At 47.2% G+C, this 14,114-nt stretch overlaps 1 long non-coding RNA gene across 1 annotated transcript; it reads right to left on the minus strand.

The window, feature by feature from the left end:
- Positions 1 to 833: 833 nt before the first annotated feature.
- LOC139026973 (uncharacterized) lies at positions 834 to 3,206 on the minus strand. The gene is made up of 3 exons (XR_011478989.1): positions 3,187 to 3,206; positions 1,025 to 1,055; positions 834 to 879 (listed from the first exon to the last, which is right to left on the minus strand). It is a non-coding gene; the product is annotated as an uncharacterized lncRNA (long non-coding RNA).
- Positions 3,207 to 14,114: the final 10,908 nt, after the last annotated feature.

Genomic DNA, 14,114 nt, shown 5'->3' on the forward strand with positions numbered 1-14,114 from the left:
CCACATCGACCAGTTCAACTCTACCCTAACTTCCTGTCAGCATCCAGCTCAACCCTAACGCCAACTTCATGGTCACAATCCTTCTCGAACATAATCCTAATTCCTGTCACATCCAGCTACCCTTACCCTACATTCATGTCCATCATCCCAGGTGTCACCTAACCTTACTTCGCTGTAGCACATTCAGCTCAACCTGAAGCCCTTAACGTTCCTGTCCACATCCCAGCTCAACCTGTAACACCTAAGCTTCATGTGCACATCCCAAGCTCAATCTAACCCTAACTTCCATTTCGCGATGCGAGTTTCATGCAAGTTCAACCCTAACCTAACTTCATCGTCCACATCGCCAGTCAAGCTCGTAACCTAACTTCATGTCGCCACAATCCCGAGCTCAGACTCTAACCTAACTTCCTGTTCACATCCCAAGCTGCAACCTACCCTAACTTCTGTAACGATCGGCCAGTCATCCCTAACTCTAAGGGAAGCTTCCTGTCGGCACTATCCCAGCTCAAAGACCCTAACCCCAACTTCCTGTACACGATCCTTCTCAAACCTACCCTCGACTTCCTGTCCACATCCAGCTCAAATCCTTACTCACTTCCTGTCACAACGTCCCCAGCGTCAAACCCTACCCTAATCCTGTCCACGGTCCCACGCTCAACCTATACCCTAATTCCTGTCCGCATCCGCAGTTCAACTCTAAACCGTATTCTGTCCACATCCCCAGCTCAACCCTAACCCTAGACTTCATAGTCCATCCCAGCTTCAAACTAAGTTCTGTCCACATCCGAGCTCACCCTAGCCTCAACTTTCCTGTCCACATCCCCGCTGGACCTAACCCTAACTTCCTGTCCACATCCCAGCTCAACCCTAACTCAGCTTCCCTGTCCTACACCCATTTCGAACCCGTAACCCTAACTTCCCTTTCCGACATCCGCGGTCAACCCTAACCGCCTAACTTCCCTGTCCACAGTCCCATTTCAAGCCCTAACCCTAACGTTCTTTCACATCCAGCTCAACTAACTTCCCTGTCCACATCCCAGCTCAACCCTAACCTCAACGCAATGGTCCACATCCCATTTCAAGCCGCTAACTAACTTCTCCTTTCCAATCCCCGCGCACCTACCTCTAATTCGTGTCCACATCACATTTCAGACCTAACCTAGACTTCATGTTACACCCAGCTCAATTTCTTAACTTCCTGTCACATCCCAGCTTAACCGCTAACCTCAACTTCTGTCACGCGTCCCAGCTCAACCCTAACCTCAACTCCCTGTCACGTCCCAGCTCAACCCTAACCTAAACTTCCTGTCCACTCCATGCTCACCTAACCTTAACTTCTGTACACATTCAGTCTCAACTAACCCTTAACTTCCTGTACCACATCCAGCTTCAACCTTAACCCTAACTTCTGTCCAATCCCAAGCTCAACCCTAACCCTACTTCCTGTCCGCATGCCAGTTTCAAACCCTAGACTAACTTTATGTCCAATCCCAGCTCAATGTCTCGTAACCCTAATCATGTCCATATCCAGCTCAACTTAACCTAAATTCCTGTCCACATCACCAGTTCGAACCTAACCTAAACTTCGCTGTCCACTCCAGCTCAACCCTAACCCTCATTCATGTCCACATCCAGCTTCAGACTGGGAGTGAACAATCTAACCATTGTAGGGTGGTTAGGGTAGCCGCTAATAGAAGTAGCCGCGCCGTCTCCTCAGCGCTCGCATGCGACGACACCTGAAGCCCACCGGCCCTAACTGTCCTTGTACACAATCCCAGCGTCAACCCTAACCCTAAATTCCTGTCAGCATCCCACTCAACCGCTAGACGCTAACTTCCTATGTACACAGTCCCAGCTCAACCGTAACTGAACTTCTGGTCCACATCCCAGCTCAAAGCCCTAACCCCAACTTCCTGTTACAACATCCCTTATCACCCTAACCTAACTTCCTGTACATCTCAGCTCAACCCTTACCTCAACTTCTGCCCACGGTCGCCAGGTCAACCCTAACCCTAACTTCCTGTCCACGTCCAGCTCAACCCTAAGCGCTATTCTGGTCCGCATCCCAGTTCAACTTAAACCTGAACTTCCTGGTCACATCGCCCAGCTCAACCTAACCCTAACTTCATGTCCAATCCCAGCTCAAGCCCTAACTTCCTGTCCACATCCAGCTCATCCTAGCTCAACTTCCTGTCCCCACATCCCAGCCTGGACCTAACCCTAACTCCTGTCAACATCCCAGCCTCAAACTAACCTCAACTCTGTCCACATCCAATTTCAACCCTAACCTAACTTCCTTTCCACATTCCAAGCCTCAACCTACCCTAAACTTCCTGTCCACATCCCATTTCAACCCTAACCCTCATTCTTCCACATCAGCCAACCCTAAACATTCTGTCCGACATTCCAGCTGCACACCCTAACCTAACTCCGTCCGACATCCATTTAAACCCTGAACCCTAACTTCCTTTTCCACATCCCAGTCACCCTAACCTAACCTTCCTGTTCCACATCCCATTTCAACCTACCCTAACTTCATGTCTAGCATCCCAGCTCAATTCTAACTTCTGTCCACATCCAGCTAAGCCCTAAAATAACTTCTGTCCACGTCCCAGCTCAACCCTAACTCACTCCTGTCCACGTCCCAGCTCAACCCTAACCCTAACTTCCTGTCACTCCAGTCAACCTAACCTAACTTATGTACACATCCCGCTCAAAGCCTTAACCCTAACTTCCTGTCTGCACAGGTTCACTAACCCTAACTTCCTGTCTGCATCCCAGCTCAACCCTAACCCCTAACTTCATGTCCACATCCACGCTCAACCCTCTACCTCAACTTCCTGTCCACAATCCAGCTCAACCTAACCTAAACCTTCCTGTCCACTCCCAGCTCAACCCTGTAAACTAACTTCTGTCCAATCCCAGTTCAACTCTACCACTAACTTCCTTCACATCATTTCAACCTAACCCCTACACTTCTGTCGCACATCCCAGCTCAACCTAACCCTACTTCCTGACAATCGAGCTCAACCCTAACCCTACTTCCTGTCACATCAGTCAACAACCTATTCCTGTCACACCGAGCTCAAACTCCTAACCCCTACTCCCTGGTCCACGATCTTGAGCTCGCACCTGAACCCCTACTCCTGTCCACAGGTGGCTATCCGAGCCTCAACCCTAAACCCAAGCCATAGCCCATAACCTAGATTCCTGTCAAATCCGAGCTCATCCTAACCCAAGGCCATAGCCCATACTACCTGTCCCTGAATCCCTGGTACATCCGAGCTCAACCCTACCCAAGCCATAGCCATACCACCTAACCCTACCCACTGTGCACGAGATCAAAGGTCTATTCCATGTTGGTTGCAACATGATTTCATTGTAATGACGTGGAACCAACGCTGATTCAACAGTGTGTGCCCAGTGTGGTAGCTTCAAAGTCCGACATCCAAGTTTCACTAACCCTAACTGTCCTGTCCGCATCCAGTTCAACCCTAACTACTTCCTGTCCACATCCGAGCTCAACCTAACCCTAATTCCCGTACAATCGATCCAGCTCAACCCTAACCCACTTTCCTGTCCAAAGAATCCGAGCTCACCCTAACCCTACTCCTGTTCACATCCCCAGCTCAACCCAACCCTAAGCTTCCTGTCCCAATCCAGCTCAACCATAACCCTAACTTCCTGTCCACATCACGAGCTCACCCTAACCTAACTTCCTGGCCCAATCCAGCTCTAAGCCTAACCCTAACTTTCATGTACAATCCAGCTCAACCTAACTCCCTAACTCATGTCCCATCCAGCTCAACCTAACTCATTGTCCATCCCAGCTTCAACCCTAACCCTAATTACATGTCCCATCCCAGCTCCAACCCTAACATACCCTAGCCCTATATACCACTCTGAGAGAATATGCCTTGTCTGCACTTAATCAGTCCCATCCATGTACATTTAGGAAGAGCTTCGGTGCATAATTGGTTCAATCCTTCTGTTTAATGGTTGTTTGTTTTGCGTTGGTTAGTTTACATGACAGATTTATAAACACGAGAGGAGAGAGAGAGAGAGTACGGGTTCGAAAAAAGAAAGGTGGAAGATATGCTCCCTGCTGATCGTCCCCAAGCGAACATAGCTGACCTGACAGTACGTGAGAACCCGACGTGGAAAAATAACGGGTTGGCCGGTAGTAGTTGCTTTAACCTCCATCACTAACCTGCCAGTCACGTTCTTTCCCTTCAGTGCATCTTGAAACAGGTGTGGAAAAATGGAGGCGTGGTGTGGAGGGTAAGGGGTGGTGGTGGTGGGTGTTGGGTGTGGTGGGGGGGGGTTGGTGGTTGGTGGTGGGAAAGGGTGAGGGTAGGGGTGGATAAAATCTGACAGCTGGTGAAACAGGAGTTTAGGGTACAATTATTTGTAAATGCGCTAATTTGTAAGTTTCGAAATGGTGGGATCTATTTGTGTCAGTAAAAATTCATTATGGCGTGAAATGGCGGTGGAAATGCCTTTATGCGCAAATATTGATATACGATACCTCATTCGAAGTAAACCTGGAGTCACCGATGAGTGAAATGTGTGGTCCTCCCGCTAGGAACTGGAAACATGCAGTTGTCTTAGTCTTTCGCATGAAATAAGGTATATGATGAATTCACAGGGTGGTGAAAGTGCACGTTGATGAACTTCACAGGGTGGTGGAAAGTGCACGTTGATGAACTTCACAGGGGTGGTGAAAGTGCCGTTGATGCACTTCAAAAGGGGGTGGTGAAAGTGCACGTTGATGACTTCACAGGGTTGGTGGAAGTGCACCGTTGATGATTTTACAGGGTGGTTGAAGTGCACGTTGATGAACTTCACAGGGTGGTGAAAGTGCACGTTGATGACACATCACAGGGTGGTGAAAAATGCACGTTGAGAACTTCACAGGGTGGTGAAAAGGCACGTTGATGAACTTCACAGGTGGTGAAAGTGGCACGTTGCATGAATTCACAGGGTGGTGAAAAGTCAACGGTGAATGAATTGATGCTCCTTCAAAGAAACGTTGTCTTATTCTGGTGACATGATGATTGAGTCTTGACTGCTGTTTGACTAAATATTCGTCTCTTAGCCATAATAATCTCATCATGTAGACTAGCCCTACTTGCACAGCCTACATTACCTGCACTGTATAGTCTGTTGTTGGGTGCTATAGAGCGCACGATCAGACGGACAAACATTTGCTATATTAATGGCAACGTTTGTTTGTTAGCAGAGGGTTCTATCGTATCGGAGTGTGAACAATGCAATGGAAACACATTGAACTTTCAAATTTTTATATTCATGGTACATGAAACCTTAAGGAAAAAATACATGTTGTTTGTGCACTAGCGTACAATCAAGCGCACTGAATTTCTTACCCTCAAACAAGTCAGTTGGTGGAAACACACCATGGTGGGAAGATGTGCATATTGGATGAAACTGAAGTTATATAGAGTAAGAATAAATTATTCTGATAAAGAAAAAGTATACTTTTCACAACATAGAGCATACAAAAGAAACAAAGGTGGTACAGTGGAGGAGAGATGATTACACGAGTAGAAGAAAATGCGAAATGGATGAAAATGCGAAAATAATGTTAGGATTAAGTTTGATTGACACTATAAAGCAATCAGAAGCGAAACCCCATTGAAGAAGCACTAAGAATGTATTTGGGTTGCACGCTCTACTGCGCGTCCTGACGCACTCTGATAGCCTATTTAGAATGTTTAAATATAAAAACAATAAAATACGTCAAATCCATCATTACCGTCCAAAATGTTAACGATACGCCAGCCTAGTTGGTGTCCCCTTCAACCCTTTCCCAGGTTGGCTGCGTCTCCAGCTATCAGGTGGCCAGGAAATGGCTCTACATTAGTGCTGTCTCATCTACAGCCATTAAGTTGCCTGATGGGGATACTGTGGTGCAATCAACGCTACATGCATGGAAGAGGGGAGAGGGAAGGGCAAAAAAGAGCCGGAAATAAGAAGAAATCAGCCACAAGGGCCCTCGTTCCTCTCCCTTTCTCTCTCTCAGACGCCCAAGACCCCCCACCACACCCGGTGGTTCTGACACAACAGGAAGGACTGGTTACATAACCCTATTGCCTCTGCCTCTAGCCTCCATCTCTGACGTGCCAACCRGGCCCTGGCTCCCTCCGTGCAGGCCAACAGTGGTGCGCTCCACGGCTCCAGGGCCGGCTCCCTCCSTGCCGCCCAACAGCTGTTACCYTCAAGTAGGTTTGGGCTTTTCTAGGGCATTGTAGATGGGGATGGGCGTAAGCATCTGCCTGTGGTTCCAAAGGGCCAAAGGTTGCATGTTCGAATCCAGTGATATAAAGTTGGTTTTTATATTTTGTTTTAAGCCTATGCCAAACCTTAATCCTTACATTAACCATTCAGAATGAATGCCTAACCTTAAGAATTTGGAGTTAACGCCTAAACTCAACCTCAAACACTTTGAAATTTGACGTTTGAGAAACATGGATGAACGTCTAATTCTGACGTGAGACTGTGAGAGCTGGTAGGGTGAACTACGGAGGCCCCTGAGGATCAGATCACACAGAGGAGTGGTGGTTGGTGTGGTAGGGGTTGGTGTCCTAGACCTGCTCTATCCAGTCCTACTGATACAAGAGGCCTGGAGGGTGAGGCAAAGCAGTCTGGGACATGCAGATAATACCCCCTTGCCTCTGCCTCCCCTCTGGGGTTTATTACATATTGCAGGACCAACTTTACATATTGTAACCATGAAGCCATGTTCCATCTGATAGGAGCAAATGAGGCCTTCAAACCCAACTGAATGATATTATCATGCAATGTGTGTTATTAGCATTAATAAAAGCATTAACTCTATGCACAATAGTAGTAGTAGTAGTTAAAGTTAAAGAAACCCTGTTGAATGTCATTTGTCATTTGTATAATAATGACGAGTTATTTAACAAGTCATAATTGTAACAGCTGGAAATGAAATACAACAAAACATTAAAGTAGTCAATGAGAACCGGTATTTGCCACAAAACAACTTATACACATCAGTATATGTTGTACAATGTTACCAACATTATGTTCACAGATATACAATATACAATGTTACCAACATTATGTTTAAGCAATAAGGCTCGAGGTGGTGTGGTATATGGCAAATATACCACGGCTAAGGGCTGTCCTTAGGCACGACGCAACGTGGTATATAGCCGTGGTATATTGGCCATATATCACAAACCCCCGAGGTGACTTATTGCTATTATAAACTGGTTACCAACGTAATTAGTACAGTAAAAATAAATGTTTGTCATACCCATGGTATACTGTCTGATATACCGCGGCTGTCAGCCAATCAGCATTCAGGGCTCGACCCACCCAGCTTATAATCACAGATATATACAATGTCTGCACAGTCACAGGCAATCACCTGTGGATATATCGTTGGTAGAAACCTATCACATAATCTCTCATAAAATGCTGTACTGTACATCCATATCAACTTGTGTGGATCTGACTCTCTCACTCAGTTTTCAACACTTTGTCCAAGATTTCTCCCTCTACTCTCCCTGTGGCGTCTGTCTCTTCTGCTGAGTTCTTTGTCTTGCTAAACCTCCTTCTTTAGCCGCTGAACAATAGAAGCCAGAGAATGTTGCTGTGTTTCAGCCGTTGTGCGAGTGACAGAGAAAGGGAGTGTAGTACCTAGGTAGAGCCGGTGACTTCACTGATACGACACTCGCTTAATCCATGTGTTTGGCCCGTATTTAGAGGTAGATGAGGAAGGATTAGATGTATGCCATAACAGACTGATAGAGCGTGAGAAGGATTTATATCGTGAAGAGACAAAGTCGGGTTTCAGAGCGATTGGTTCATCTCAGAGAAGGAAGAAAAACGTACAGGATACAGACAGAAACCCAGCAACCCATTCAACAACTCCTATCTGCGGTACCAGTATACCTCAGTTAGATTTAGGTTGGGTTGATGTGTGCCACCGTGTATGTAGTTCAGGAGGGTTCTTAAAACTTGAAATATCATAGACTAAGGTATTAAAAGCCTTGAAATTCTCATATTTAACATGATCAATCTAAATCAAAAGACGCCTGTGAACAGTGAAGCTTTGCTAACAGTTTACTGTTTCTCCTACACCTGCACGGAGGGTCTGTCATTTGACCTCAACCACCTGATTGCCAATGCCACCCTGCCATGTGTAGGCAGTATAACGATTTGTTGTTTAAACTGCTCATAACGCACAGAGATCGGGTCTGTTCCAGTTCTCTCTGCTACGGAGAATAGGATGTAAGAGTTGACCAGGATATGGTCATCTTGGTTAGGAAACACGGATATAAACAACCGGTGGGGTTGCAGGGCGTATCTAACGGAATATGCTACGATGCTGTATACGTCCTACTGTTTGTACGGTTTTTATGTTCTGTTAATGAGCTATGAAGCTGTACATGTGTGTGTTTGAGTATTACTCACAGTTTTCTAAAACAGAATGTAGTGACAGGCCTGCAGAGGTGTGTGGCTGGGCGGAAATTGGTCACCCATGGCAACATGATGCATTAGCACACACAAGGAAGAGAGAGATGGGGAGAGGAATTAGAGAGAGAACGTTTGACACTATCGAATACATAGTAGAATCTCAGTGAACACAAAAATACCTCAACCTGTAACTTGAAACCTTTGCATTTCTGATACACCACATTACAATTGAAAGATAGAAAACACACACACAACACACAACTTCAAAGGTGTTCACTGACAGTAAGCATTTATTTGGAACATCTCTTCTGGATAATCTTTGAATTAGTAATTTCATAGGATGACTGACCTTAGTAGATGATAAGACAGGAGGCAACCAGCCCACATTTTCCAGTTTAAACTTTCAAGTGTGTTAATCATGGCAGTAGACAGACTGGGTGTGAGAGAAAAGCCACGGCTACCACACAAAGACACAACACCCTTACATGTATTCCATGGCTGAAACTAGTGTATGAAGAACAAAATTCATTTATTCACGCAAATGAACATCAACCTGACCATCAGTTATACTGAAGTAATACCTCCTTCAGTATCTGTAAAATCCAATCTCTCTCTCTTCAGCTATTGACTGTACGTCTCCCGGCCAGCCATTGCCGGTATACCTTCCGAGCCAGAAGCCTCCGCCCTATTGTCCTCCTAGGGCACCATGCGCGTGGCCGAAGACCTAGTCAGGGAGACACCCGCCTCGCCAGTTCCTCCTCGGCTCTCTCCTCTCTGGCGTTCTTCCCCCAGGCTTTCCAGCTGAGGCGTGGGGCCTCTGAGGGCGGCAGTTGACTGTCGGTTAGAGGCTCCTCGCTCGGTACTGGAGCGGGGGCACATAGAGCTGGGGTGAGAGGAGACAGAGAGGGCACTTGAGCTGGCTGCCAGGCACACGCCTTCCTGCTGCGTGGTTCCCTGTCGGCCAGTTCACTGAGGTGGGTCAATATTCTGCTAATCATCAGAGAACTTCTAGGTTCTTGTTTATTCTGTGCTCTTGGTTTGCTCATGGTAGTTTACTATGGTTGTTGGGAGTCTGAACAGTCTCGTATGTTCGTGTTATTTCCTTTGTTTGACTTAATATGCACATTGTTGCTTATAGGAATACCCATCTATTGCATCTCCTAATTGATCCAGTGTGAGCGCAGAGGTGCCCGCTTGAGATGAGAAGGTGTTTGGGAGGGGTGTTGAAACAACCCTGTTTCTGTTCACCTGTCGCGTGACTACCTGATGGGCCGGTGGCGCGACAGTACCTGGAGAGAGGACCCTGCGCTCAGGGGATGTGTGCGATTGAGAGGTGGCCAATACCATGTCATCAACAACGCCGACCGCAGGACAGGGAGGCAGGTTCAGGGAGCTGCCTGGTGAGGAATGATAACCAGACAACCATCCCATCGTATATAATATAGTGATAACATGGATCCAATTATATAGTGCCTGATGTGCGTCTAATTGTGCTTCTACTGGTCAAGTTGTAGGACCACCACTTTATTGACACATCAACTTATTACACATCAACTTTCAAATACTTTATTGCTATGTCCACGGAATGTTGCATAATACGTTTAACTACCCTGTTGGTATTTTCATATTGAAAGCACTGTTGCTTTATTGCAGGTGGAGAACCATGGGTAAAAAGAACAGAGTGCTACATACGACAAAACACCCTGCAGAGAGAGATTGGAAGAACAAGCGATGGGAGAGAGAGAACTGAAGGAAAATGTGGCAAGAACAACGCGGTGGGAGAGAGAAGTGAACTGGACAGGAGAAGGTGGAAAAGAACAACGAGGAGAAGAGAGGGAAACTGAAGAGAAGGTGAAAAACAAGAGGGGGAGAAGAGAGGGAACTGAAGAGAAGGTGGAAGAACAAGCGAGGGGAGAGAGAGGGTACTGAAGGAGAAGGTGGCGCAAGAACACGAGATCGGGAATCGACGCGGGGAACTGAAGGAAGGTGGTACGAACAAGCGAAGGAGAGCGAAAAAGGAACGAAGGAGAAGGTGTACGAACAAAGCGAGTGGGGAGAGAGAGGGAACTTAAGGAGAAGGTGAAGAACAAGCGAGGGGGAGAGAAGGGAAACTGAAGGAGAGTGGAATAACAAGCGAGGGAGAGAGAGAAGAAAAACTGAAGAGGTGACAAATGAAAAGGAGGAGAAAGAGAACTGTGCTGAATCGTAGACACGTCAGCAAACAACAAGGCCACGCAGATATTGTGGAAGTCCAGACAAAGAGAGTTACATCACTCTGCTACTAAGAGAGAGAAGAAGGAAGAGGGGAAGATATCCAAGAGAGGGAAAGAGACCGTGAGGAGATGGGCGAAAACGTGGAAAGGAAACTGAGAAAGGATAAAGAGAGAGAGGATGAGATATGAAGAGCAGGAAAGAGAAGGAAGAAGATGGTAAGAAAAATAGAGCTAATGGGAGAAGAGAGAAAAGATGAAAGCTGGAGAAGAGAAGGAAGAGAAGGGGCGAGAGAGAGGTAACTGAAGGAAGACGGTGAAGAAACAGAGCGAGGGAGAGAGAGACGGAACTGAAGGAGAAGGGTGTACGAACAAGGCGAGGGAGAGAGAGGGAACTGAAGGAGAAGTGAAGAACAAGCGAGGGAGAGAGAGAGGAAACTGAAGGAGAAGGTGGAAGAACAAGCCAAGGGGAGAGAGAGGGAACTGAAGGATGAAGGTGGAAGAACGAGCGAGGGAGATGAGAAGGGATACTTGAAGAGAAGGTGGAAGAACAAGCGCAGGGAGAGAGAGGAACGAAGATGAAGGTGGAAAGAACAAGCGAGGGAGATAGAGAGAACGAAGGAGAAGTGGAAGAAACAAGCGAGGGGAGAGAGAGAACGAAGGGAGAAGGGTGAAGTACAAGCGAGGGGAGAGAAGGGAACTGAAGGGAAGGTGAAGAACAACCAGCGAAGAGAAGAGAGGAACTGGAATCTAGACATGTCACCAACACAGAGACACGCAGATATTGGGAAACAGGAATAGAGAAGGTTACACCTAACTCTGCTATTAGAGAGAAGAAGAGAGGAAGAGAGGGAGAGATCAAGAGGAGAAGGAAGAGATGGAGATGGAAAAGAAGGGAAGAGGGGAAAGATATGGAAGAGAAAGTCGACTTGTGAAACCTTGGTTAAACTGATCTTCAACCGAACACCAACACCAACACCATCAGCAGCAGCCAACAGAGCCCCAGGAATGGTGGTCCAGCACTGTTCACGTAGGATCCCTAGTTCCATCTGACTGAAGTAAGACCCATTTGTATGGAAAACTGTCCGCTATCCACACTTCGGATGGAATATATTGTCCATTAAAACTCAAAACCAGCTCAAACAAACTACTATGCACTGAAAGTAATGCTGGTAATGAAGGTTTTTCCACGTAGACTGTGTTCGTCTGTTGTTAATGTCTATTTTTTGTCTCTAGGGGCGCTATTACTCTCAACAGCTGTCGAACTCGAAAGCAAAGACCAGCCAGAAAGTTGTTAAACCTGTAAGTCAACATACTTGCTCAGGTTGGAACACAACAATATCAATTGGGTGTTCTTGAACTTTTTCCCCATTTTATCTAAATGTGAGAGTGATCTAAACATTACTTGTCTGTCCTTGTCAGCTGCCACAGAAGTCAAACAGCCTTTGGAGTGATCTAACATACGGTCTGCCTGTCAGTCTGCCACAGAATCAACAGCTTTGGAGTGACTTTAAACATACTGTTCTGTCCTCTGTCAGTCTCCACAGAATCAAACAGCTTTGGAGTGATCTAAACATACTGTCTTTCCTTGCTCAGTCTGCCACAGAATCAACAGCTTTGGATGATCTAAACATACTGTCCTGTCCTTGTCAGTCTGCCACAGAATTCAACAGCTTTGAGTGATCTAAACAGATGTCTTCCTTGTACAGTTCTGTGCCACAGGAATCAACAGCTTTGGATATTCTGAACATACTGTCTGTCCTTGTCAGTCTGCCACAGAATCAACAGCTTTGGAGTGATCACAACATACTGTCTGTCCTTTCAGTCTGCCACAGAATCAAACAGCCTGGAGTAGAAGACAACCTCCTCCTCTTTACCCTCCTCCTCCTCCTCCTCCTCCCAGGTCAGAGAGTTCGTGTGGTCTGCTGGGTAGGTCAGGGTCAGGAAGAGTTCGCAGCAGGTAATATCATACTGGGTCGGGAGGAGTTTGTGTCTCGACAGACATTACCACAGCCGTCACCAGGACTGTCAGAAAGAGCAGGGCCCTCGTCGCCGGGTGACGACGTTAGTGATTGATTAATCGCTATACAGCTTTATTGTGTTCTATTTCTTAATCAAGTCTTGAGCGGAGTCTAAGGTTAAATATTGAGAGCGTCTATTGAGTCATTAGCACTTGAGTTCTCTGATGTCTATTGAGGTATGCTCTAGGTTGAGTTTCTTGATCTATGATTCTCATGCAGTCTATGGTCATGAGGTCTGCAGTTTGATTGTTTCAAACTGAAACCCATCAAGTATTTGTGTCTAAGAATTTATGTGTTAATGACTGTAAACACTTTTCACAGTAAAATGGGGGGGGGAGGGGGTCAAGTTTAAACTTTTGCGTCAGTAAATCAAATATAGTAGTGACCTCAAATGACCAGCTACGATTCGCCGTAGTAATTTCAGACCTCAACAAATCCTCTTGCTCCGTCTTCTTTATCTCCCTCCCCCTCCAGGTGCGAGTCGTAGGATCACTCCACGACTGCGTTTCCGCTCCGAGCACCCCTCCAGCACGTGGGTCCGTCCCAGCTGTCCCGTCCTGTGTGGCCTCTCGGCCCCCTGGCCCCACGCCTTCACCTCTTGCCTGTTCCCGTGGACCAACCAGCCCGCAGAGCTTACAGCTCTAGGGGCCCTCATGAGAAAGGTCTTTCGTCCCGGGCGGTCCGCGACCCACACCCCTGGTCCTCTCTCACTCACGCCGATCGGTTGTAAAGGCGAGCGGGAAAGTGGGAGTCGAAGGAGGAGAAGTAGTATTTCCAGCCAGAGGAGAGATTTGTTAGGAGTTGGCTAAAACGATCTGGGGGATCGTATCATGTGAGGTAGAGAGAGGAGCGAGGAGAAGAGAAGGAGGAGAGAAGAGCGAGAGTGTGGGGAGTTTATTTGTGAGAAGTAGTGAGCAGCAGCGTGAAAGGAGGACGGAGAGTCGTTTCTCTCCCTGTCCGCTCTCCAGGAGGGCGGAGGATAGAGGTGAGCAGAGGACCAGGAATGAAGATAGTGAGAGAGGAGAGGAAGAGGAGAGGAAGGTGAAGAGGAAAGGCTTTGCATTCCTACGTCCAATGCAGCCCTTGAGAGAGGAACAGAGAAAGGTGATAGAGGAGGAGCATAGACAGAACAATAGAGGAGGCGGAGAAGAGCGTGAGCCGCCCTGGAAACTTGCGAACATGTTCCCTCTCTCTACGTCCTCCTCTGCATTGGTCTTTCGTCGCTCCTTCGCTCGTGTGTGGAGAAGGTGGGCGGCGGGCATGCGAGTAAAGGTAGCGAGTAAGGTCCCCAAGCTGCAGCGCTGGAGGTCGCTGCTGTGGTGGAGTGGTGGGCGTGTCTTTGGAGGGCCCATTAGGTCTAATGGAGGCTCTAGAGGGCCACTCGGATCGTGGTCACTAGTGTGGAGAAAGC

The sequence above is a fragment of the Salvelinus sp. IW2-2015 genome, unplaced genomic scaffold (genome assembly GCF_002910315.2).
Source record: "Salvelinus sp. IW2-2015 unplaced genomic scaffold, ASM291031v2 Un_scaffold6547, whole genome shotgun sequence".
Lineage (NCBI taxonomy): Eukaryota > Metazoa > Chordata > Actinopteri > Salmoniformes > Salmonidae > Salvelinus > Salvelinus sp. IW2-2015.